At 51.5% G+C, this 9,095-nt stretch overlaps 1 long non-coding RNA gene across 1 annotated transcript in view; it reads right to left on the reverse strand.

The window, feature by feature from the left end:
• Nucleotides 1-9: 9 nt before the first annotated feature.
• The window catches only part of LOC112483243, a 14,810-nt gene continuing 5,724 nt past the window's right edge, over nucleotides 10-9,095 (reverse strand). Inside the window, exons 3-4 of the long non-coding RNA XR_003047545.1 lie at nucleotides 3,479-3,575; nucleotides 10-1,343 (exon numbers count right to left, since the gene is read on the reverse strand). This is a non-coding gene — a long non-coding RNA (uncharacterized LOC112483243). The remainder of the gene's footprint in view (nucleotides 1,344-3,478; nucleotides 3,576-9,095) is intronic.

The raw sequence follows: 9,095 nt of genomic DNA on the forward strand, positions 1-9,095 counted from the left end.
AGGACTGGGCGCAGCAGCGGCGCGTCTGGGGACCGGCCGCCGAGGACCGCTTTATCCCGAGCCCAAGGTGTGAAGTGGCCCCTTCCAGGCCGCATCAGCACATCAAAGCGGGCTTGGGGCCTGGAGGGGGCGGGGCCTGACCCTTTGAACCAACCGAGGAGTGTGGCGCGAAGGTGCCGGCCGGTGGCTGCACCAGGTTGGCCACCGGTGGGCCCACGTATGGGCACCGGAGCCAGGCACTCGGGCCCTCCCCCCCCTCCACCCACTCCCGCGCCCAGCCCCGGGTGTTGGGCCAGCTCAACAGGTTAAAGGAAGCAGGATCAGAGAGCTGGAAGTCCAGTACCTGCGTTTGGGGCTGCTTTCAACCAGTTGGGGACCTTAGCAAATAATTCAATTCCCTTGCCCCTTCGTTTCCAATTTGTATAACGGGATCCCAGGGGCATGTTGCAGCCAGGTCTTTAGAATCAGCTAGAGACCGGGGGTGAGGCTATGATTCCTGCTAGAGGTGAGAGGAACAGTGATCCACTCTCCTGAGGCAGGCTGGTCCTGGGCTGCACTCTTCCCTGGTGGAGGTGAGTGGGGGGAACACTGAGGGAGCTGTCCCAGGCACATCCAACAAGCTGGACAAATCTGGTCAGGTTGCTGGACCATCTGAGCCCAGGGAGGGGTGAGCCTGCTGCCCTGCAGGACACCCTCAGCCTGGCAGGATCAGGGGCTTGGCCTATTGCCATAGCTGCCACTACTGGCCTCTGCCTGGTGTTCTGCCACTTTGGGGCAGGTATAACAGGCTCCGCCAATGAAATGTGACTGGAAATTACACAGAAAAAAACATTTGACAAAATTCAGCACCCTTCATGATAAAAATTCTCAGCAAACTAGGAATAGAGGGGAACTTTCTCATCCTGGTAAAAGGCATCTATAAAGAACATACAGACAACATCGTATTAAATAGTGAAAGACTGAAAACTTTCCCCCTAATAAGAAGGTAAGGATGTCTGCTCCTACGCATATGCCTATTCAGCATTGTTCTGGAGGGTCTAGCTTGTACAATAAGAAAAAACAAATAAAAGGCATATGGATTGGAAAGGAATAAAACTCTGTAGACAACATGATTGTCACATAGAAAATCTCAGAGAATCTACATTGCCTACCTGATCCCTTGGGTTGGAGTACGCACCTTCCTAATGGCTACTTTGTGTGTAATGCTCTCCAGCTGGACTGTGTAGTACCTGGTGTCTGGCTTGACGTCTTCATGAGAAGTGGTATCTAGGGTCTCTTTTATGCTGGGGGGTCTTATGTTTTGCATCTTCCACAGCTTCCAGCCCGTGAGACTGATGGGTGAGCTGGTTTGTAGGAAAGAAGGCCAACTGGCTTGGTACGTTCTCCCTGGGCATCTCTGCGCACTCCCATTGTTATCTGCTATGCCCTTGACCTCCTCTAACACCTTCTGTACTGCGCTGTCTGCAGTCTGTCCCATCATCACATCCAGGAGAGGCAGTGCCAAGCCACCCCTGGAAGAAGGGGGAAGCCAAGGATGGTCCCCCTTCTAGACCCTGGCTCCAGATTCAAGCCAAGAACCTAGTATTAGAGCCCAGTGACTGGGCCCCTTCGATCCCACTGGATTGGAGGAAACAAGTGATTGAGACTTGGTAGACTGTGTTGTGCACAGCACGGGAGGGGTGTGTATAAAGGCTGGACAGACAGGAGGGGTGAAACCTCAGAGGGTCTGGCCGTCTGGCTGGCAGCTTTCTGAATACCAAAAAATCCCTCCAATTCCCACATGATTGTGATTTCCACTAGTTTATTTGGCAACCTTGCTCCGAAGTGAATTTGTATTTTATTAAGTACAAAATCAACTAGACATACTTGGACAAGAGGCCATATGTGTAAGAGGCAGACTGGGTATCCTGAAAACAGTTCTGGCCCCTGAGAATTCTCAAATCTGGAGCCTAATAGTTGACATTCACTGAGTGCTTACACAGGAGCTACCAAGAGATCTGGAGCAGAACAGGGCACCATAAGTGCTGTATGATAAGAGGGTCTCTGGTGGCAGGGCTGAGGAAGGGTTAAAAAGACCCAGGGGTGAGTGTGGAAACCAAGAGCCCACAAAAATGGCATGAAAGAGGCAGAGTCTTCAGCCCTAAAAGCTGACACATTGGAGATGCCACATAGGAGTCCCTCCCTCTGAGTTCTCTGGGCACTGGCTGTGCAAAGGCTATGGTCAGTGGGCCTGATGGAGCCAAGTGGGGGCAGAAGAGGGACCCCCAACCTGGAGCCTGCATCCTACCACCTTCCACCAGCCAGCCTCCATCTTCCCTTTCCCCATGCCTCTCTCATCTTTGATCTCCTTATCATGAGCCTCTCTGGTAGGTTCATTTGGGAGCAACCCCAGTTAATGAGTTCTCCAGGGCAGCAGGGCCCACACGCCCTCCTGCTGGGGTAAGGACTTCACACTTTGGGGGCCTGTGTTTTGACAAGTGCCGAGTCAGTGGCTCCTGTTCCCCTGCCTGAGCCTGCCTTCTCCTGCCAAAGTGTAAAGCTGGGAAATGAGGCCTGGGGGCAGCCCCACTGAGCAGAGGTGAGAGTTCCATGGGGTCCCTGGCCGCAGTAGGGGACAGGCAGGACAGGGCAGCACCCTCCTAGGCTGGGGCCCGGGCCTCAGCCTTCCCGCTAGGAACCGGCCAGCTTCCTCAGGTGAAGCCCGGGTCCTGGGCGCTGCCCCCCTTCCACCTCCCAGCCCCAGTGCCCTCATTTCCCGGCCAGCCCCTCTGACACAGGAGTGCTAATCAAAGGTGCTATGTCAATACTCCCCTTGCAGCCCCTAATCCCTGTCCCCTCCGGAGCCAGAGTCCCCCGGAGAAGGAAGCAGCTCTTCTAAGCCAGCCTGCCTACCATCAGCAGGCGCAGTCCCTGGGAAGCTCCGAATTTGGGGGTACCCTACTGCCAGGGGTCTTCCTGCCACACCTCGCACCATCCGGAGAAGCAAGCCCTTTCAGGAGAGTGACTATTATTTACAAAGTCCCCACCTTCAGACAGCCTAGGACACCCCTCTGGAGTGTGGCCCATGTGGGTTAAAATCCCTGTCCTGCCCTAAACTATCTGTGTCACTCACTCTCTGTCCCTGGGCCCCAGCTTCTGCTTCTGTGCCACGGTAATGCCTACTGTGCCGAAGCTGCAAGGATCAAATCATCCCGCAGAGACACGCTTGAGGCAGTGCCCACGTGCATGTTTGCTGCTGTCACCTGGGGCCTGGCACTGTGTCGGAGCCTGGCTGGGTCACACAACTCACAACCATACTGTGATGTGGGTGTTGCTGACCCACTTTGTAGATGAGGAACTGGAGTGGTGAGAGGTTGTCCTATGTCACATGGCTAGAAGGGGCAGAGCTGGGGTCCGTTTGGCCATGTCTCGGGCCACAGCCTTGTGCTGCCCCCCTTCCCCCTCCCGTCTCCTCGGGAGGACTAGAGTGGCTCCTTACCTCCTGGAGGGCTGCCCTGAGAGTGGGGGTGCCAGGGTAGGAGCAATGCCCTGGAGTCCTCACGTCCCAATGGAACCTTGCTCTATGTCACAGAGACCTGTGGAGATTAAAAAAAAAAAGGTTTCCAGGGCCATCCTGGACCTGCTGACCCAGAATCCCTGAGGATGGAGCCAGAGGGTCTGGGTCTGAAAAGTGAAATCTCCCCAGAATTAGGAAACTCGGTTACTTTTGAGAAAGTGTCCTATGGTGAACACCCTCCAATGCAGAGAGTGGAGAAGGCACTGGGAAGTGCCTGGCCCCCCACCATGGGTCCTAAGCACCCCTGGGTCATGAATGGATGAGGATGTGCTTGGGCCAGAGAGGAGGCTGAGGCCACCTGGAGCCCAGAGCAGTCAGAGGGCCCAGCACAGAGGTTCCGAACTCCTCCTCCACCTCCCTCCTTCTCCAGCTGCCTCCCAGCTACACCCCCAGGCTCCCAGGGCACCCCTTCCAACTGAGATCACCCCCTCTCCTCACACCTCTGGCTCCTGGAGCCACTGAGTTGGCAAGCCATATGGAATAGATTATTCTGGACCCAAGATAATCTGATTATCTTGGCCATGGATCAGCTGAGTGAGCAGCCAGTGGAAGTCACAGGAGGCAGAGGGGTGATGAGGAGGGAGGGGGTGGGAAGAAAGGAGAGAGATCTGGCGGATTCCAGACGGGCTCGAGAGGAAGTGCCAGAATCTCCGTGGTCCTAGGAGCCAGGGTAAGTAGAAAGCGTCTCTCTCCGTAGGGTAAGTGGATGCTCCTTCATTTCATCTGGGTAAGCAGAGGAGGGTCTACATTTTACAGTGAAAGGCGGGAAAACCGGGGCATCAGGGGAGGATGCAAACGTGAATGTGGGGAAACCTGTCACATAGCACCTGTTTCTCCAGGTGTAAAATGGAGCAGGGACTCCTAGCTGCCTGCTGAGATGTCCTGAGAGCACTGCACGCCTTTGCGGGAAAGCATCCGTCTCAGGCCGCAGTGGGGACCCCTGAACCATGCACCCAGGACACAGTGTACGGATAGGCAGGCACATGTTGAGAACATGCCCTTGCGTTCCCAGCCACAACCAGCAGAGGGTACTGCCCAGCTGCTTGGGAACTTGGGATCTTGAAAAGGGCAGACCTACAACCAGACAGAGGCCTTTTTCCTGGAGCCACGGCCAGTGTAGGGCAGGAGTGATGGGTACTAGAAGCTAAGTAGATGTGTCACAGATGCCACGACCGGTGTAAGAAGTAGGTAAAGGTGGCTAGCAGTGGTGTGATGGGCTGTGTGACCCCAACAGGCCACTTGCCTTCTCTGGACCCGAGTTTGCTCATGTCCACTGGAAAAAACACACATCTTTGTGCATACAGGCAGTGCAAGACGGAGCCTAGAAGAATGAGGTGACGGGACTGGCTCAGGAGGGTAGGGGCAGGCAGGGATCAGGTCCCTCCCCCACTTTCCTACACACACCGCTGGGAACAAAGTTTGAAAACAGTCAAACCACAAGCTGACTGAATCTCTAGGCAGCAGATGCCTTGGGCTCTCTACCCATGTCAGCTGCCTGGTGAGGATTTGCAGGCTCAGGTGAGCTGCCAACTTGGAGTGCATCCAATACTGGTCCTTCTAGAAAGCACAGGATGGAGCTCTCTTCAGGCAAATGTACAGGTTTCGGGGCCCCTTCTAACCCCGCCCCTGCCCTCGCTGACTGCTCGCAATAGCACAGTGAGGTGCCAAGACAAAGATGAATCCTGGCAGGAACGCAAGGTTTAGAGGGCCAGCCCTGACCACCAGGCTAGAAAACCTAGCCTGGGTTCCCACACCAAGTTACTCAGGCCCTCAGCCAGCTCTAGGTCCTCCTCCCCAAGGGACAGGAAAGAAGGAGACCCCACTCCACCTCCCAGAAGTATGTGAATTTAGACTCAACATATAGCAGAAGGGGCGGGGGGTGGTTCCTAGGACTGAGCTAGAAGGCCTGAGCAGGGCCCGGGAGAATGAGGAACCTCTGGGCAGCCTCCTTTGCCAGTGGCTGGGCGTCAGGGCTCTCCCTGGACAAAGTGGGGAATATCTAGAGGAAGGGGTTAGAGCTTAAACTGACCGACTAATATATCAAACAGGAGAAGGGTTTTACATGATCAGTACTATGTGCCTAACACTGAGGAAAGGATGAACTCAGTGCTTGACTCTGGGGATCTCCAACCATGAGAAATCGGATCTAGCCTTTGGCCTAAGCCAAAGTTTTCTTCACCCTTGGAGGTTATGCCCCGGTACAGGCACTGGGCACGCACGGTTAGCACCTAGCACGGCAGCCAGGCTTGTGAGGTGCCCCAGGGGTGCTGGCGCGTGCTGCTGGCTGCCCAGAACCAGGACCCACCTCCCAGGCTCCCCGGGGCTGGCTAAGGCTTTGGAACAGCCTGAGCATGCCCTTTGCCCAGCAGTTCCCCTCACTGGAATTCATCCTGATTAGAAAAGATGGAAGGTTCAAGTGGGAACATAGTGCTGAGTGACAGAACCCAGCTGCAGACAAATCCATTCCGTGTGACACTACTGACATAAGCAAAAACATAAGAAAACGAGAATCTGAAAAACAAGCCCTAGACAGAAAGTCACCGAATGACACCATGTACTTTGTGAAGGCCTACTACGTAAATGCTTGGACTAAGGCCTCGGTGTGCTTGCCAAATCCGTAATGACGTGACAGGACTTATTTGGTGTGAGAGGGGGCAGGTCTGGGTTCTGGGGGTGGTCAAGGAAGACATCAATCTTATCTGTAATGTTTAAATCTTTTACAAGGGGATTGCCTTCACGTTAATGGACAATTTAAAAAATATATGTTTAATTATAGGCATATTGCAAGCAACACCTCCGATAAGGGCCTAATATCCAGAATATACAAAGAACTCATACAACTCAATAACAACAAAAAAACAAATGCTCCAAACAAAAAACGGGCAGAGGACCTGAACAGACACTTCTCCCTAGAGGACATACAGATGGCCAACAAATATATGAAAAGATGCTCAACATCGCTAGCTATTAAGAAAATGCAAATCAAAACCACAAAGAGATACCATCTCACACCTGTTAAAAGAGTTGTTATCAACAGGACAAGTAATAACAAGTGCTGGAGAGGATGCGGAGAAATAGGAACCCTCATACGCTGCTGGTGGGACTGCAAATTGGTACAGCCACTATGGAAAACAGTATGGAGGTTCCTCAAAAAACTAAGAATTGACCTACCATATGATCCAGCAATCCCTCTACTGGCTATTTACCTCAAAGACTTGAAAACTCATATCTGAAAAGATATTTGCACACTGATGTTCATAGCAGCATTATTCACGGTGGCCAGGACATGGAAGCAACCAAAGTGTCCTATGATAGATGACTGGATAAAGCAGCTGTGGTACATATGTACAATGGAATATCACTTAGCCATAAGAAGAGATGAAATACTGCCATTTGCGACAACATGGATGGACCCTGAAATAATCATACTAAGCGAAATAAGCCAAAGAGAAAAAGTTGAAAAATCACATGATATCACTTATATGTGGGATATAAACCTAAAAGCAACAAATGAGCAGGACAAACAAACTCAATAACAACTCATGGAGGGGATGGGGGAAGGGGGAGGTAGACGGGGGAAAAATTAAATAATTTCTTCAATTAAATAAATAATAAATAAATAAATAAGTTTTAAGAAAATCAACAAATAAATTATAAGCATAAAGATGAACCCATGAGGAAAACTTTAAGGTGTCTGTCTGTGTATACTAGAGAATCTGTTATTGACCTGTTACACCATGCCATGGAGTACTAGGCAGGCCTTCAGAAATACATACACTGATACGAAAAGTGATCTTAATACATCAGTGAGAAAAGATGGTTACAAAACAATGTACTCTCTAAATACCCAAAGGAATTGAAAGCAGGAACTAGAACAAACATTTGTAAGCCAACATTCATATCAGCATTAGGCACAATAACCAAAAGATGGAAACGACCCAAATGTCCATCAACTGATAACTGCATAAACAAGATGTGATCTACATGTACACAGTAGAAAATTATTCAACCGTGAAAAGGAATGAAGTTAGGGCACGTACTATGCCATGAATCAACCTTGAAGACATTATACTAAATGAAATAAGCCAGACACCAAAGGGCAAATACTGTATGATTCCACTTATAGGAAGCACCTAGAATAGCCAAATTCCTAGAGACAGGAAGCATTTTAGAGGTTACTGGGAACTGGGGGGAGGAGGGTAAGGGGGAGTTGTTTTATGGGTACGGAGTTTCTACTTGAGGTGATAAAGTTTTGGAAATAGAAGTGGTGATGGTTGCAAAACACTGTGAATGTAATTAATGCCACTGAATTGCACATTTAAAAACGGTTAAGATGGAACATATTAATGTTATATATATTTTACCACAATTTAAAAAACTGTAAATGTAATATATAAAAACTATTAAATTGTACACTTTAAACAGGTGACTATACAGTATGTGAATTATATCTCCATAAAGCTGTTTATAAAAAGTAAATATATATACCAGAACCTTCAAAATTGGAAGAACAAAAAAACCCTGACATGCTCTCTTAAAGGCCCTACATGTATTTTCGTGTATTTGTAAGGATGCCTAGAAAAGGCTAGGATGGGGGAAAGAATGAAAGAGTTTGGGATGCAGAGATACGGGCCAACGAGCTAACGTGGTTCTCTCTGGGTGGATGGAACTGTGGGCATTTAAAATTCCCTGCATTTTGATGATCTGCATCTTCTCACTTTTCTGTAACAAGCATGCATTGCTTTACTAATTAATGGAAGGAAGGGAAGAAGGGAGGGAGACTTTGCAGACCTCCCCGCCCCCACCCTGCCATGCTTCCCAGCATTCCAGCTGGTGGGCCCGACCCCTTGGAGGCTGGGTCTTCCCTCCCAGAGTCTGGGGATCCTGGAGTGGGCACCCGTCATTCTCCCTCTCCGTCCTTCCCAGGAACTCCAGGACCAGAAGGTCACTCCTCTCCAGCAGGGCAGGCGGGCAGGACTTGTGGAGTCCCACGTGCTCAACACACAGTGCTACACCTAATCCTCCCAGCAAGGACACCCATTTCATTGATGAAAAGGCTGAGGCTCAGGGGGTTGAGCCCAGGCATGGCTGGCCCTAGGCCTGGGGAGCTGGACTCTGCGGGCCCCTCCACGCCAGCCTCCTCGGCTCATCTCTTTTGTTGGAGGGAGAGCAGGGAGCTCCCGTCCCTGCCCCCGGCCGCTGGGCAGTTCCCTGGGAGCCTGTGGCCTCGGCCCCTCCTGTGCTTCCCCAGCCAACAGTGGCCTTCCCACATCCTTCCCACTTTCCTCCACACTCTCTCTCATTCCGTCCTCCATGGCCCACTCCCAGGGCACCTGCCCTGATGTGACCGCAGCCTCCTGCCTGGTTTCTCGTGGACTCGCTGCCTCCCTGAGTTCAAACTCCTCACCCAGCTCGGTTTCCAGTACCCACCTGCTCGCCCATATCTTCTCCACTGTCCCAGCCCCTCCCCAGGGTTCCAGCCCCTCCCCAGGGTTCCAGCCCCCTTGGCATTGCCCAAATGAGCCCTGGGCCCCGTCAC

Source organism: Pteropus alecto, unplaced genomic scaffold (assembly GCF_000325575.1).
Source record: "Pteropus alecto unplaced genomic scaffold, ASM32557v1 scaffold60, whole genome shotgun sequence".
NCBI lineage: Eukaryota > Metazoa > Chordata > Mammalia > Chiroptera > Pteropodidae > Pteropus > Pteropus alecto.